Here is a 14,575-nt window from a genome sequence, read left to right on the forward strand (position 1 = left end):
ACCCACCGTCCCTTTAGGCGCTACCCCAGATGCATCCCCAACCGTCTCCTCAAATTGCCCCCTTGGGGACACCCTCCCCCACAAAACGACTCGCGCCCAGTAGTCACCTTGGTACCCCAAGACCCTGTGACGGCTTTGGCGAAGCGCGGCCGCCCGGCACCCAGGCCCGCCACTGCATCGGGGTCCTCCCTACTGCCAGTTCCCGGGCGGGTCCTCTGCTCCCTCCACCCCTTTAGTCTCTGCCTCCCGTTATTACCTGCCCGGCGTCGGCGTCGCTTCAGTCTCCGTCCCTCTGCCATCCAGTTTTATCTGGAGAAAACCTTTGGCTTGGCAGTACCCGTCCCCTACTACTGCACTCACTTGCTGCGAAGGGCACTGTGATCCTGTTAGCCACGGTTGGCTGCGGCCCTCCTGGCCGGCCCTGCGGACACGGGGAACTGTCCTGGGGGCAAGGACGGTACACCACTCATCTTTGCATCCCCAGTCCCCAGCACGGTGCCTGGCACATGGTAGTGTTGCCAGTGGAGGGTCTTCACTACCAGTTGTCCTTGGCGTTTTGAACAAAGAATTGAACAGCGAGCGGAGGAATGAAACGCAGGAACGAGTAGACCAGAGTCAGGCAAGGATTACCACTATGTGAACAGTGTCCGTGATAACACAGGCCTCAAAAAAAATTTTTAATTTTTTAAAAGGCGGAATTTTCAAAGGACAAAGGGCCCTGAAACCTGTTTTTGTTTATTCCTAGGTGGGTGACCTGAGCAGGGTGACCTGAGGGTATCAGGGTTTGGGTTCCGTGGGGAAGCAGGTGGTATCGCTGAGGGATGAACAATGGCTGGAAAGCTGCAGGAGTTGATAAGCTAGAAAGTAGTTACCTAATTAGTACTGGCATTATTGTAACTGGGGCTCAAAGTATTAGCAAATAAAAGTAGTGACTGGATTTTCTTAGCCGGCCCCTTAGATATTAAGTAGTGGTGGATGGCTTAATGGAAGGAAGAGCAGATCCAAACTGTATGCCTGGTATTCTGTTACTTATGCCCCTCCTGCTGTGTGGCCAGCCACTGTTTCTCTTCTGTTTTGAGCCAGATTAGGATCCCTCTGATTTCTATGCTGGTGTTTAAGGTTCCTTTTTGAAGCCACAGTTGCCTTAACTAGAGGCTGGGCATGTTCTCATTCACCCATTTCTAGTTTTGATTTATCCTTTTCCACTTTCTGTCTCCCACCCTCTGATATGTCTTTATAAAGTCTTGGATCAGGCCAGGCATGGTGGCTCAACCTGTAATCCCAGCACTTTGGGAGGCCCAGGTGGGCGGATCACTAGAGGTCAGAAGTTCAAGACCAGCTTGGCCGACATGATGAAACTCCATCTCTACTAAAATTACGAAAATTACCGGGCATGGTGGTGTGCACATGTAGTCCCAGCAACTCAAGAGGCTGAGGCAGGAGAATCACTTGAACCTGGGAGGCAGATGTTGCAGTGAGCTGAGATCCTGCCACTGCGCTCTAGTCTGGGTGACAGCGACGCTCCGTCTCAAAATAAAAGCCTTGGATCACAGCATGGGGAGGGGCTCCTGAGCTGGATGGATTAAGCAATACAATTTTTTTTTAACAGTATCTTTTTAATGGCCTTTTCTACTTTTTCTTGTCTAGGCTCCCTGTTAAGACCTCAGTTACCCCAGAACACCCTGGGTTATTTTTTCCTCACCTCCAATACTTCAGTGTTGCCAGATAAAACACAGGGTGCCCAGTTAAATTTGAATTTCAGATAAACAACAGGGAGTCCTGTATTTTTACTTGCTAAATCTGGCAAGTTCATGGGAAGGGCTTATATGTTCTATTTTTCTCTCTGGGGCTTATCTGCAAATTTAGGATAATAGCTCACCCTTTTCTTCCTGTTACTCATACACAATGACTATGCACCCTGCTAAAAGTCACTTGACTGAAGAGATGGTTCACTTCATGTTAGGGTAAGGGCGGGCTATCTAGAGATGGTCTGATTGATCAGTATTGAAGTTACCCAGGAAAAAAACACCCATTCAGACACTGGCATTTAATATAATTTTTGTCAAATGAGTTCATCATATAAAACGAGCGCATTATTTTGAGTAGCCAGATGTCAACATTGCTCTGAGAGAGCTAGGTGATGGGGTAGAAGGGAATTTTAACAGCAACAAAATAACTCATAGCAGAACTTGTGCTGTACCATATTTACTCTTTATTGTGGTAAAATAAATATATATATAACATAGAATTTACCATTGTAATCATTCTCAAGTGGCATTAAATATATTCACATTATTGTACGACCATTACTGACATCAATCTCCAGAACTTTTTTTCATCTTCCCAGACTAAAACTCCGTACCAGTAAGACACTAAATCCCCATTTCTCCCTACTCAGCCCGAGGCAACCACCATTCTACTTTCTATCTTTGAATTTGACTACTGTGGGTACCTCATATAAGTGGAATCATGCACTATTTGTCCCTTCGTGACAGGTTTATTTCGGTTAGCATAATGTCTTTTTTGTTTTTTTGGGTTTTTAAAAAACTTATTTTAGGTTCGGGGGTACATGTGAGGGTTTGTTATATAGATTAACTTGTTTCACAGGGGTTTATTGTACAGATTATTTCATCACCCAGGTATTAAGCCTGGTACCCAATAGTTATCTTTTCTTTTTTTTTTTTTTTTTTTTGAGACGGAGTCTCGCTCTGATACTTTGGTTGCATCTATCTTTTGGCTATTATGAAAAATGCTGCTGTGAACATGAGTGTACAGATATGTTTGAGTCCCTGCTTTTAGTTTTTGTGGGTATATACCCAGAAGTGGGGTTGCTGGATTGTATGGTAATTTTATGTTTGTTTATTTATTTTATTTTATTTTTGAGGAACCACTGTTTTCCACAGTGGCTATAGCATTTTATGTTCTCATCAGCAATGCACAAGGGCTCCAATTTTTCCACATCCTTGGCAACACTTGTTTTCTTTTTTTTAAATAACAACCATCCTAGGCTGGGCATGGTGACTTATGCCTGTAATCCCAACACTTTGGGAGGCCGAGGTGGGTGGATCACCTGAGGTCAGGAGTTCAAGACCAGCCTGGCCAACATGGTAAAACTCTATTTCTACTGAAAATACAAAAACTAGCCAGGCATGGTGGCGCACACCTATAATCCCTGAGGCAGGAGGCTGAGGCAGGAGAATGACTTGAACCAGGAGGCTAAGGTTGCAGTGAGCTGAGCTCATGCCACTGCACTCCAGCTTGAGTGACACAGCAAAACTGCATCTCAAAATAATAATAATATAACCATCCTAAGTAGTGTGAAGTGATAGCTCATGATTTTGATTCATATTTCTCTAAGGAAAAGATATTGAGCATTTTTTCATGTATTTGATATCTATCGGCCATTTGTATATCTTTGGAGAAATGCCTATTCAAGTCCTTTGCCGATTTTTTTTTTTTTTTTTTTTTTTTTTTTTTTTTTTTTTTGAGACGGAGTCTCGCTCTGTCACCCAGGCTGGAGTGCAGTGGCCGGATCTCAGCTCACTGCAAGCTCCGCCTCCCAGGTTCACGCCATTCTCCTGCCTCAGCCTCCCGAGTAGCTGGGACTACAGGCGCCTGCCACCTCGCCCGGCTAAGTTTTTGTATTTTTAGTAGAGACGGGGTTTCACTGTGTTAGCCAGGATGGTCTCGATCTCCTGACCTCGTGATCCGCCCGTCTCGGCCTCCCAAAGTGCTGGGATTACAGGCTTGAGCCACCTTGCCCGGCCTGCCGATTTTTGAATTGGGTTGGTTGTTGTTGAGTTGTAAGAGTTTTTTAATACATTTTGGACATTAATCCATTCTCAGATGTATGATTTGCAAATATTTTCTCCTATTCCATGGATTGCCTTTCACTCTGTTGACAGTGTCCTTTGATGCACAAAAGTTTTTAAATTTGAAATCTAATTAATCTTATTTTTCTTTTGTTACCTGTGCATTTACCCAAGAATCATTGCCAAATTAAGTGACATGAAGTTTTCCCTCTGTTTTCTTGTTTTATGTATATATATATATATATAGTTTTATGTATATATATATTTATGTATTTATATACATAAAACTATATATATATATATAGTTTTAGCTCTTTAGGTCTTTGATCCATTTTGAGTTAATTTTTGTATGTGATGTAAGATAAGGGTCTAATTTCATTTGTTTGCTTCTGGATATCCAGTTTTTCGAAAAACCATTTGTTGAAAAGACTAACCTTTCCCCACTGAATGGTATCGGCTCCCTTGTCAAAACTCATCTGACCAGATATGTGAGGGTTTATTTCTGGGCTCTCTAGTCTCTTCCGTTGGTCTTTATGTCCATCTTTATGCTGATAAAACACTGTTTTGATTACTGTAGCTTTGTAGTAAATTTGGAAAATCAAGAATGTAAGTCCTCCAACTTTGTTTTTCTTTTTCAAGATTGTTTTGGTTGTTCAGGATCCCTTGAGATTCTATATGAATTTTAGGATGGATTTTTCTATTTATGCAAAAAACATTGTTGGGATTTTGGTAGGGATTGTATTGAATCTCTAGCTGACTTTGGGTAATACTGACACCTCTAATGATAGCAAGTTTTCCAATTCATGATCAACCAGATGTTTTTCCATTTATTTATGTCTAATTTCTTCCAGCAGTGTTTTGTATTTCTCAGTGTACAAGTCTTTCACTTCCATGGTTAAGTTCATTCCTAAGTATTTTATTCTTTCTGATGTTACTGTATTGTTTTAATTTCCATTTCAGATTGTTCATTGTTAGTTTTTAGGAATACAGCTGTGATTAGACAAAGTTGCTCCAAAACCAAAGCAAAAGAACCATCAGAGAGTGATGAGCGAGCTAGTAACCAGAGAAACTCTCGAGTCAGTGGTTGAGTTAGCAACGGAGGAGGAGGGCTTAGATCTAGACAGAGTCTGAATGAGAGCATGCAACAAGTGGGGACCTACCTCAAGGCTGCAGAGGTTGAGGCATGAGAGAGCCAAACCTCAATCGAGCAGGTTCTCAGGAAGCTCTCAGAGAGGATCACAGAGAATCAACAGGAAACAGGAGTCTCTAGAGAAACTCGACTTAAAATTAAGTCAGGCAGTATCACCAATTGAGCCATAAATAATAGGCTCATCTCCACAGAAACAAAACTCGGTGCATTAAATCTTCTTTTGTTTCTACAAAGGCTCCCCAAGGGTTGGCTAACCTTAGAGATGCTATGTCTCCTGCACCTGCAGTCACTTATCCTGATCTATCAAGCTTGCACTTGGCCAGCCCATCTGCTCCTCCTGCTGAAGGTAATGCATGGGATCCATGCTCAGACAATTGTGAGCCAAGTTCTGTGATACGTCAACTCCTGGTGTTGTCCTATTTGAATATCCTAAATTTCCCACAAGAGTTGTCATGAATGTAACATGTAAAGTTACTACCACTGATGATTCCTCTGAAGAATTCCATGCAACCATCAGAAGGTGCAAGATCCTAGAGACTTACATATCTTGGGCATTTTCCAGGAGTGCTCCTTCAACTATCGCCCTGCACCTGATCAAGCTGGATGTACTATAGTAAAACAATATGTAACAGATCCATGCACTTCATGGTGGTATTGTGGAAATGGCCCTGACATATGGCCACTCACTTGACAGCTGTACAAAAGACAGTTATGTTTTTGCCTAGAGGATGCTAAGGTTAAAATTGTCTTTATTGCTCATCTTCCCCACTTATACTGAGCACACGTGGCATAGCCGAGATTAAACTAGGAGTGTATATACTTGAATCTGGCACCAAGTTATCATTTAATCCTCCCAAAATGAATAGTGACTACACAGTCAAGCATTTTTAACGGGCAAGTACTTGAGCACCCAACCCATGTAAAATTTGACAATCTGCACCTGTCCTTCCCCTTAGATAGTGAGTACACGTTTCTAGATGACAGGTTCGGTGTAGACTGTTCAGATGCATCTGGCCAAGTTGTCGTGATGATTTCTTATTGAGGGAAGAGAAATACACCACAGCAGTACATTGTGGATATGTTGACTCCATTAATTGATAGTGCAGTCATCACTGAGAAGCAACATTCAGTCTTTTCTTGCAGATCCTCACTGTACAACCCCTTACTGATATGACCCCATTTGTTGAGCACGTTGTGAATGAAAAGAACTTAATTGGGTTAGTAAACTGGAGAACTGTTTTGTTTTGGCGTTGCAAACCCATTTGGGTAGAATTTGTTCCATGGGTCAACAACTCTCTATACCCTGGCCATGTATAATATCACAAGTATGTATTACCAGCCATATACCCAAATACTGTATGCTACTTCTCCTCAAGTCAGCAGCAGATTGTATGTCCTAATAAACACATCCGTGGGAAGCTATCTCAGGACGACAAGATCTTCATCATACCCCAAGAAGATCTCCAGACCTAGGGTGATTAAAACATTAACTGCGGACATTAAAGACATTGATATTATTAATGATATGCACACTCATGTCCACTTAACTGACCCTCTTGCATTGGCAGTGGGCCCATTAGTAGATGTAGAGGCTACTAAACATGAGATCATTGGGCATGCAAATTCTGTCTCTTTCACTCCTTGGGTGCAGGATTTATCACTTCTCTGTCCCTGTGGAACATTGTGAAAAATATGTATCTACATCTGTCACACTTAGACCAAACGTTGTTTCTCCTATCTCTTGTTGTAACTGCCATAGGAAAATTATACATGTACTGCAGGACTGAAGAACAACTTTGCCTATATTCTCAGCCAATTAAATTAAAAAAAAAAAACACCTAATTTCTATGTGTTGACTTTGTACCCTGCAGCATTGCTGACACTAATAAATGATTAGTGTATTTGCAACTAATCATTATTAGTTCTAATGTTTTTGTGGCATCTTTAGGGTGTTCTCCATACAAGATCATGTAATCTTGGAACAGAGATAATTTTACTTTTTTTTTTTTTTTCCCAATTTGGATGCCTTTCATTTCTTTTTCTTACCTAATTGCTCAGGCTAAGCCTTCTAGTACCATTAAATAGAAATGGCAAAAGAATGCCAGGTTTGGTGGCTCATGCCTGTGATCTCAGCACTTTGGGAGGCTGAGGCAGGCAGATCATGTGAGGTCAGGAGTTCGAGACCAGCCCGGCCAACATGGCGATACCCTGTCTCTACTGAAAATACAAAAATTAGCCAGACATCTTGGCGCCTTCTTGTAATCCCAGCTACTTGGGTAGCTGAGGCAGGAGAATTGCTTGAACCCGGGAGGCAGAGGTTGCAGTGAGCCGAGATCATGCCACTGAGCTGAGATCATGCCATTGCACTCGAGCCTGGAAGACAGAGCGAGACTCCATCTCAAAGGGGAAAAAAAAAAAAGCCAGGCACGGTGGCTCATGCCTGTGATCCCAGCTCTTTAGGAGGCTGAGGTGGGTGGATCACGAGGTCAGGAGATCAAGACCATCCTGGCAAACATGGTGAAACCCCGTCTCTACTAAAATTTAAAAAAAAAAAAAAAGCCGGGTGTGGTGGCACGTGCCTGTAGTCCCAGCTACTCAGGAGGCTGAGGCAAGGGAATCACTTGAACCCAGGAGGCAGAGGTTGCAGTGAGCCAAGATTGCGCCACTGCATTCCAGCCTGGTGACAGAGCAAGACTACGTCTCAAAAAACAACAACAAAAAAGAGAAATGGCAAAAGTGAACCATTTCTCTTAACACACAATCCTTATGCGATTGTTAATTTGATATGCAAGTCCTTAATAGACACTGAAAACATTATTTTAGCCTAGTATATTATTAATGTTAACAGTAGTGAGACCGGGCATGGCAGCTTACGCCTGTAATCCCAGCACTTTGGAAGCCGAGGCAGGCAGATCACTTGAGGCCAGGAGTTCAAGACCAGCCTGGGCAACATGGTGAAACCCCAGCTCTACTAAAAATACAAAAATTAGCTGGCGTGATTGCATGCATATGTAATCTCAGCTACTTGGGAGGCTGAGGCACAAGAATTGCTTGAACCCAGGTGGCAGAGTCTGTAATGAGTTGAGATTGTGCCACTGTACTCCAGCCAGGGCGACAGAGTGAAACTGTGTCTCAAAAACAAAAATAACAACAAAAATAGTAGTCCTCAAGAAAAGTTAAATTATAGCCTACATAATACATTTTAAAAACTTCTACCAAAACAAAGTTTTTTAAAAATTGATTTTGATACTTTAGGAAGAAACCCTCTTTTCCTTGGAATTCTTGTTTTAATAAAAGTCTTTTATCTTCAAGAAGATGAGATGGTAAACTCTGAGGTATGTGTTGTATTTTTGGCTTCTTGTGTGAGTTCCTGCAGACAAGGACAATAGACTGATAACTGGGTGTAAAGAAAAATAGGGCCAGCCAACTTCTGGCTAAAATTTAATTATCTTAGGATCAAAAGTCTAAACTTAACTTGTTTATCTTAGGATCCAAAAAAATCTATATTTAACTTACCTGTTTTTATACTTTGCGCTTCCTTTCTTTTCCTGTGTAATTCTTTTAAAAAAAGAAAATGCACCCTTGTATTTAGTATACTTAGGGAAAATGGACATTTATTTTTATCCACGCCCAGGCAAAAGAAAAAGAGCAAAGTTCTCCTAAAGGCAGCATAGATAGGATTTAGATGAACCCAAGGTAAAAAGCAAAAACTGCAGGGGAGAAAGTTGGGAACCTACTACTAGTCCCATTCATCCTGGAGTTGTTTCTCTTCCAAAATGTTACTTGTTTTTTGAAAGTTGTTTATTTCTTTTTAAAGATAGAGTCAAACTTTGTTAAAGTTGGCTGTATTCTATTTATTTAAAGTTATAGCCAAACAGAACAGCTTATTTTTCTAGAGTTCTGGATAGCTAGATTTTTTCTATAAGACTAATGATTTCCTTTTAAACATCTCCCAAAGCCTAGTGATTCAGACATTTCTGTGTTACCGTATTAGTCTCTTTTTATGCTGCTGATAAAGATATACCCAAGACTGGGCAATTTACAAAAGAAAGAGGTTTAAAGGACTTAAAGGCAAGGAGGAGCAAGTCACATCTTACATGGATGACAGGCAAAGAGAGAAAGCTTGTGCAGGGAAACTCCCCCTTATAAAACTATCAGATCTTATAAGACTTATTCACAATCACAAGAACAGCATGGGAAAGACATGCCCCCATGATTCAAGTACCTCCCACCAGGTCCCTCTCACAACACGTGGGAATTCGAGATGAGATTTGGCTGGGGACACAGACACAGCCAGACCATATCACTTATCTATTACTGTATAACAAAACACCCCAAAACTTAGTGACTTAAAACAACAATTGATTATATTTCACAATTTTGTGGGTGGGCTGGTGTTTTTTGTACTTCTAAAAAGAGTTCTAAGAATGCTTTTACTAGGAGCACTACTGGAATGAGTTAAATTTCTCAAGGTGGCTACTTTGTTTTTCGAAGTTTTAAAGATTATTTGCTCTTGCCAATTATTCCCTCATAACCAATGTGACCACTTTGAAGGACACATCTTATTTGGTGATACAAGAGCTATTCTACTTTAAAATATCACTCTCTTTAGTTTTATATTTATAGCTATAGTTAACTTCTTAGATAGCATAATGTCTCTTTCAGTTTATATGATGATTTATATAATGTTCTTTGCCTGATATCCAATGCAGCAGCCTGCAACTGTATTAGTTTATTCATCCTTAATGACAGTGGCTGGAGAAAGGAGGGCTGGAAGCAGGATCACCTGCCTCATTATACATTTGTGAGTCCTTTCTGACAACCAGGTGATGGTGATGAATAGCTAACAAGGAGCATTTATCTTATGAGGAAAAAACAGCTGTGGTTTTTTATTGGCCTGTGAGAATCTGTAGTAGAAAATAAAGAATTTCAAACTTTTTTTAAAACAGACTTTTGTTCAAATATATTCTACAGGAAAGGGACTCAAAAAGAGAAAAGTTGGGCTGTTTTGGTTGAATGCATGGAGTTGGGAGAAGTAGAGTCTAACCTGTTCAGGTTTCCCTCTTTTCGTCTACATCCCCTTCACTTCCTTTTCAAAGTCCCCTGAAGGAACTCTGTAAAGAATAGTTCAGAAGTCATTGATACAGGCCCGGTGCAGTGGCTCACACCTGGAATCCCAGCACTTTGGGAGGCCAAGGCAGGTGGATTGCCTGAGCTCAGGAGTTTGAAACTAGCCTTGGCGACATGGAGAAACCCCCATCTCTACCAAAAATTAAAAAATTAGCCAGGCGTGGTGGGGGGCACCTATAGTTCCAGCTCCTCCTGAGGCTGAGGCACAAGAATCGCTTGAACCTGGGAGGCAGAGGTTGCAGTGAGCCAAGACCGTGCCACTGCACTCCTGCCTGGGTGACAGAGTGAGACTCCATATCAAAAGAAATGTCACTGATACAGATATTTCTCCTACTGAGTTATGACTTCAAGGTAGAAAGAGATAAAGATAAATGGTTGAGTTTGGGATATATATAATCTTCAACTGACCATGCACCAGTAGTAGCCAACCATGGTTCAAGAGACATGTAACCAAAATATGTACTGCATACATACCGTCTCCAAATTCCTATGTGAAATCCTTAGCCTTAATGAGTTTCATGGAACCAGAAATGAATTTACTTACCCCAAATGGACATTTGTGGTTTTATAGTATTTTTTTAAAAAAATTTCAACAGTTTTTGGGATACAGGTGGTTTTTTGGTTACTTGAATAAGTTCTTTTTTTTTTTTTTTTTTTTTAAGATGTAGTTTTGCTCTTGCTGCCCAGTCTGAAGTGCAGTGGTGCAAGCTCGTCTCACTGCAACCTCCACCTCCCAGGTTCAAGCGATTCTCCTGCCTTACCCTCCTGAGTAGCTGGGATTACAGGCACACACCACCATACCCAACTAATGTTTTGTATTTTTAGTAGAGATGGGGTTTCAACCTGTTGGCCAGGCTGGTCTTGAACTCCTGTCCTTAGGTAATCCACCTGCCTTGGCTTCCCAGAGTGCAGGGATTACAGGCGTGAGCCACTGCACCCAGCCAGATAAGTTCTTTAGTGGTGACTTCTGAGATTTTGGTACACCATCACCTGAGCAGTGTACACTATGCCCAAATATAGTCTTTTATCCCTCACCAGCCCCACTCCGCCCTTACTCCTCTAGTCCCCAGAGTCTATTATATCATTCTTACGCCTTTAAATCCTCATAGTTTAGCTCCTACTATGAGTGAGAACATAAGATATTTGGTTTTCTATTTCTCAGTTACTTCACTTACAATAGTGGCCTCCAGCTCCATCCAAGTTGCTAAAAAGACCATTATTTTATTCCATTTTATGACTGAGTAGTATTGCATGGTGTATATATACCATATTTTCTTTATCCACTTGGTTGATGGCCGTGTAGGTTGCTTCCATATTTTTGCAATTGCCAATTGTGCTGCTATAAACATGTGTATACATGTGTCTTTTTCATATAATGACTTCTTTTCCTTTGGGTAGATACCCAGTAGTGGGATTGCTGGGTCAAATGGTAGTTCTACTTTTAGTTCTTAAAGGAATCACCATACTGTTTTCCATAGTGGTTGTACTAGTTTACATTCCCAATAGCATCCCAATAGCAGTGTATAAGTGTTCCCTTTTCACCACATCCGCAGCAACAACATCTATTATTTTTTTTCTTTTTTTTCTTTTTTGAGACAGAGTTTCACTCTGTCATCCAGGCTGGAGTGCAGTGGCACAATCTTGGCTCACTGCAACCTCCACCTCCCAGGTTCAAGCAATTCTCGTGACTCAGCCACCTGAGTAGCTGGGATTATAGGCGCATGCCACCATGCCCAGCTAATTTTTGTATTTTTGGTAGAGACAGGGTTTTGCCATGTTTCCCAGGGTGGTCTTGAACTCCTGGCCTCAAGTGATCTGCCCGCGTCGGCCTGCCAAAGTGTTAGGTTTACAGGCGTGAGCCACTGCTACTGGCCATTTTTATACTTTTTAATTATTAACTTTATGAAAAAATCTTTGTCCACATCTCTGATAATTTCCTTAGGATAGAATTCTAGAGGTGGAGTTACTGAGTTAAATGATTTGAACAGTTTTAAGGCTTGAGATATATATTTTTCTGAGCTCATGAAGATTGTACCAAAATATATACACACTGGCAATGGATGAATATGCCTGTTACACTTGCCTTCACCAGAATTAACTATTATTATTTTGTCTGATAATTGGCAGCCAAAAGGTGGTAATTTATTGTTTTAAAGTTCAAACTTTTTGTATGTTCATTAAGTATATTTTATTTCCTCTTCTATGAAATGTTTGTTCATATCCTGCCAATTTTTCTATTAAGATCTTAGTTTTTGGTGTTTTTTTTTTTTTTTTTTTTTTTTTGAGACGGAGTTTCGCTTTTGTTGCCCAGGCTGGAGTGCAGTGGCACAATCTCGGCTCACCGCAATCTCCACCTCCCGGGTTCAAGCGATTCCCCTGCCTCAGCCTCCCAAGTAGCTAGTATTACAGGCATGCACCACCATGCCCGGCTAATTTTGTATTTTTAGTAGATATGGGGTTTTGCCACGTTGGCCAGGCTGGTTTCAAACCCCTGACCTCAGGTGATCCCCCCCGCCTTGGCCTCCCGAAGTGCTGGGATTATAGGCATGAGCCACCATACCCAGACAAGATCTTAGTTTTAAGTGAAATAAGAAAGTCACAGGACAAATATAGCATGATTCCACTTGTATTAGTTACCAAAATAGTTAAAATCACAGAAGCAAAAACAGAAGGAATGGTGGTGGCCAAAGCCTGGGGTGGGGGTTCTCGGGGGGACTAGGGATTTGCTCTTTCATGGGTATAAAGTTTCAGTTATACAAGCTGAATAAGTTCTAGAGATCTGCTGTACAATGCTATGCTTATAGTTAGTTAACAATACGTGCTGTACACTTAAACACTTGTTAGGAGGTTAGATCTTATGTGTTTTCACCACAATTTTTTTTAATCTCAGTTTTTAGTTATTCACACAAGTTCTTTACACATTAAAGATATATGCCTTTTGTTATAATTATAGCAAATATTTGCTTGCCTTTTAATTTTTGTGATTTTTGACATACAGAATTTCATAAAATCTACATGGTTAAGTCTTCAGTTTTCTTTTGTAATTTCATTACTCCTTCTTTCAGCAAATGCCCTGGGAGTCTATGTCTTGAGTCTGGGACTGTGGAGCTCAGGTCTTTCTGAGGAACTCTTTGTATGCACATGGTTCTAACTGAAATCCCTTCCTTAGCCCCCGACCCTGCCACATATTTCTACTCCTCTAACAGTTCAGTCATTGACCCTCCTGAAACCTTTCTTGATTACCTCATGCAAACTTGGGTATGATTTCCACTATGCCTTCATTTGACCTTGTCTGGAGCTCCATTGTAACAATTAACAAATTATTTTATATGACCATAAACTCCATGAGGACAAGAATAGAGTCTTTGAATCCAGGATCTCTCAGAGATCTAGAGAGAAATTGGCCTTTTTCATTTAATACATGAAATTCTTCATATATTGAAAATGATTGAAATCCAAACCACTATTGTAATAATTTTAGTATATTTTAAATATTTACATTAACAAATTAATTTTAATACTGTAATGATTGTACTTAGGACAAAAACAATATGATCATCTCAGTGGATGCAGAAAACACATTTGGCAAGTTTATGATAAAAACACTCAACTAGGAATAGCATCTAACTTCCTCAACCTGATAAAGGGCATCTACAAAAAACCCACAGCTAACATTGTTCTTAAGGTGAAAGATTGAAAACTTTCTCTCTAAGATCAGGAATAAAAGAAGGATGTCCATTCTTAACACTTCTATTCAATATTGTACTGGAAATTCTCGTCATAACAATTAGGCAAGAAAAATAAAAGGTATCCAGATTGGAAAGGAAGAAATATAACTATTGCTATATGCAGATGATACGATCTTATATATAGAAATCTTAAGGAATCCATAAAAACTATCATAACTAATAAACTAGTTCAGTAAGATTGTAGGATACAAGATCAATGGGGATGGGCTCGCTTTTAGGAGTGATGAAAATATTTCAAAGTTAGATTGTGGTCAAGAGTTGCACAACTCTGTGAACACACTAAATTGTATACATTAAAAAGGTGAATTTTATACTATATGAATTACATGTTAATAAAGCTGTTATTTTAAAAATATACTTATAACTTTGAATATAAGGATGAAAAGCTAAATTTGAAGTCCTTTGTAAGTATCAGGCTTGGGCCTGAGATCTTCCTGTCCCCCTTCCCCACAATTCGTGATAGGCTTTATTTTCCACTATATATTTCTGGTGCCTAACACAATGCCTGACAAATGGTATAAGCTCAGTAAACATTGGTAGAATGAATAGAGAATGAATGAATGAATTACAGGGGTTGAACTGACATTAAGCCTAGCTCAGCAAATCTGTTACATTTCTTAGGTTGCTTTGCTTTCACAAAAGATCTGATTAATTTAGTAACATTCACAGAGATTATAGCCTAGCCCCCAGGATGAGTATGATTTTAGCCCTATGAACAAGTTTTAAAGAAGTAC

At 40.4% G+C, this 14,575-nt stretch overlaps 1 protein-coding gene and 1 long non-coding RNA gene across 3 annotated transcripts in view; one reads left to right on the forward strand and one right to left on the reverse strand.

Moving 5' to 3' along the window:
* Window positions 1–3,464, reverse strand: part of LOC139358161 (uncharacterized) — a 73,158-nt gene extending 69,694 nt beyond the window's left edge. The window contains exon 1 of the long non-coding RNA XR_011612697.1: window positions 257–3,464. This is a non-coding gene — a long non-coding RNA (uncharacterized lncRNA). The remainder of the gene's footprint in view (window positions 1–256) is intronic.
* Window positions 1–14,575, forward strand: part of LOC105485721 (RUN and SH3 domain containing 2) — a 70,236-nt gene that overhangs the window by 401 nt on the left and 55,260 nt on the right. Inside the window, exon 2 of one of the 2 annotated variants that reach the window (XM_071077972.1) lies at window positions 5,197–5,308. The exons of the other annotated variant lie outside the window; for it this stretch is intronic. The gene's annotated coding sequence lies outside the window, so the exon portion shown is untranslated. The remainder of the gene's footprint in view (window positions 1–5,196; window positions 5,309–14,575) is intronic. 2 annotated transcript variants of the gene reach the window in all.

Source organism: Macaca nemestrina, chromosome 14 (genome assembly GCF_043159975.1).
Source record: "Macaca nemestrina isolate mMacNem1 chromosome 14, mMacNem.hap1, whole genome shotgun sequence".
Lineage (NCBI taxonomy): Eukaryota > Metazoa > Chordata > Mammalia > Primates > Cercopithecidae > Macaca > Macaca nemestrina.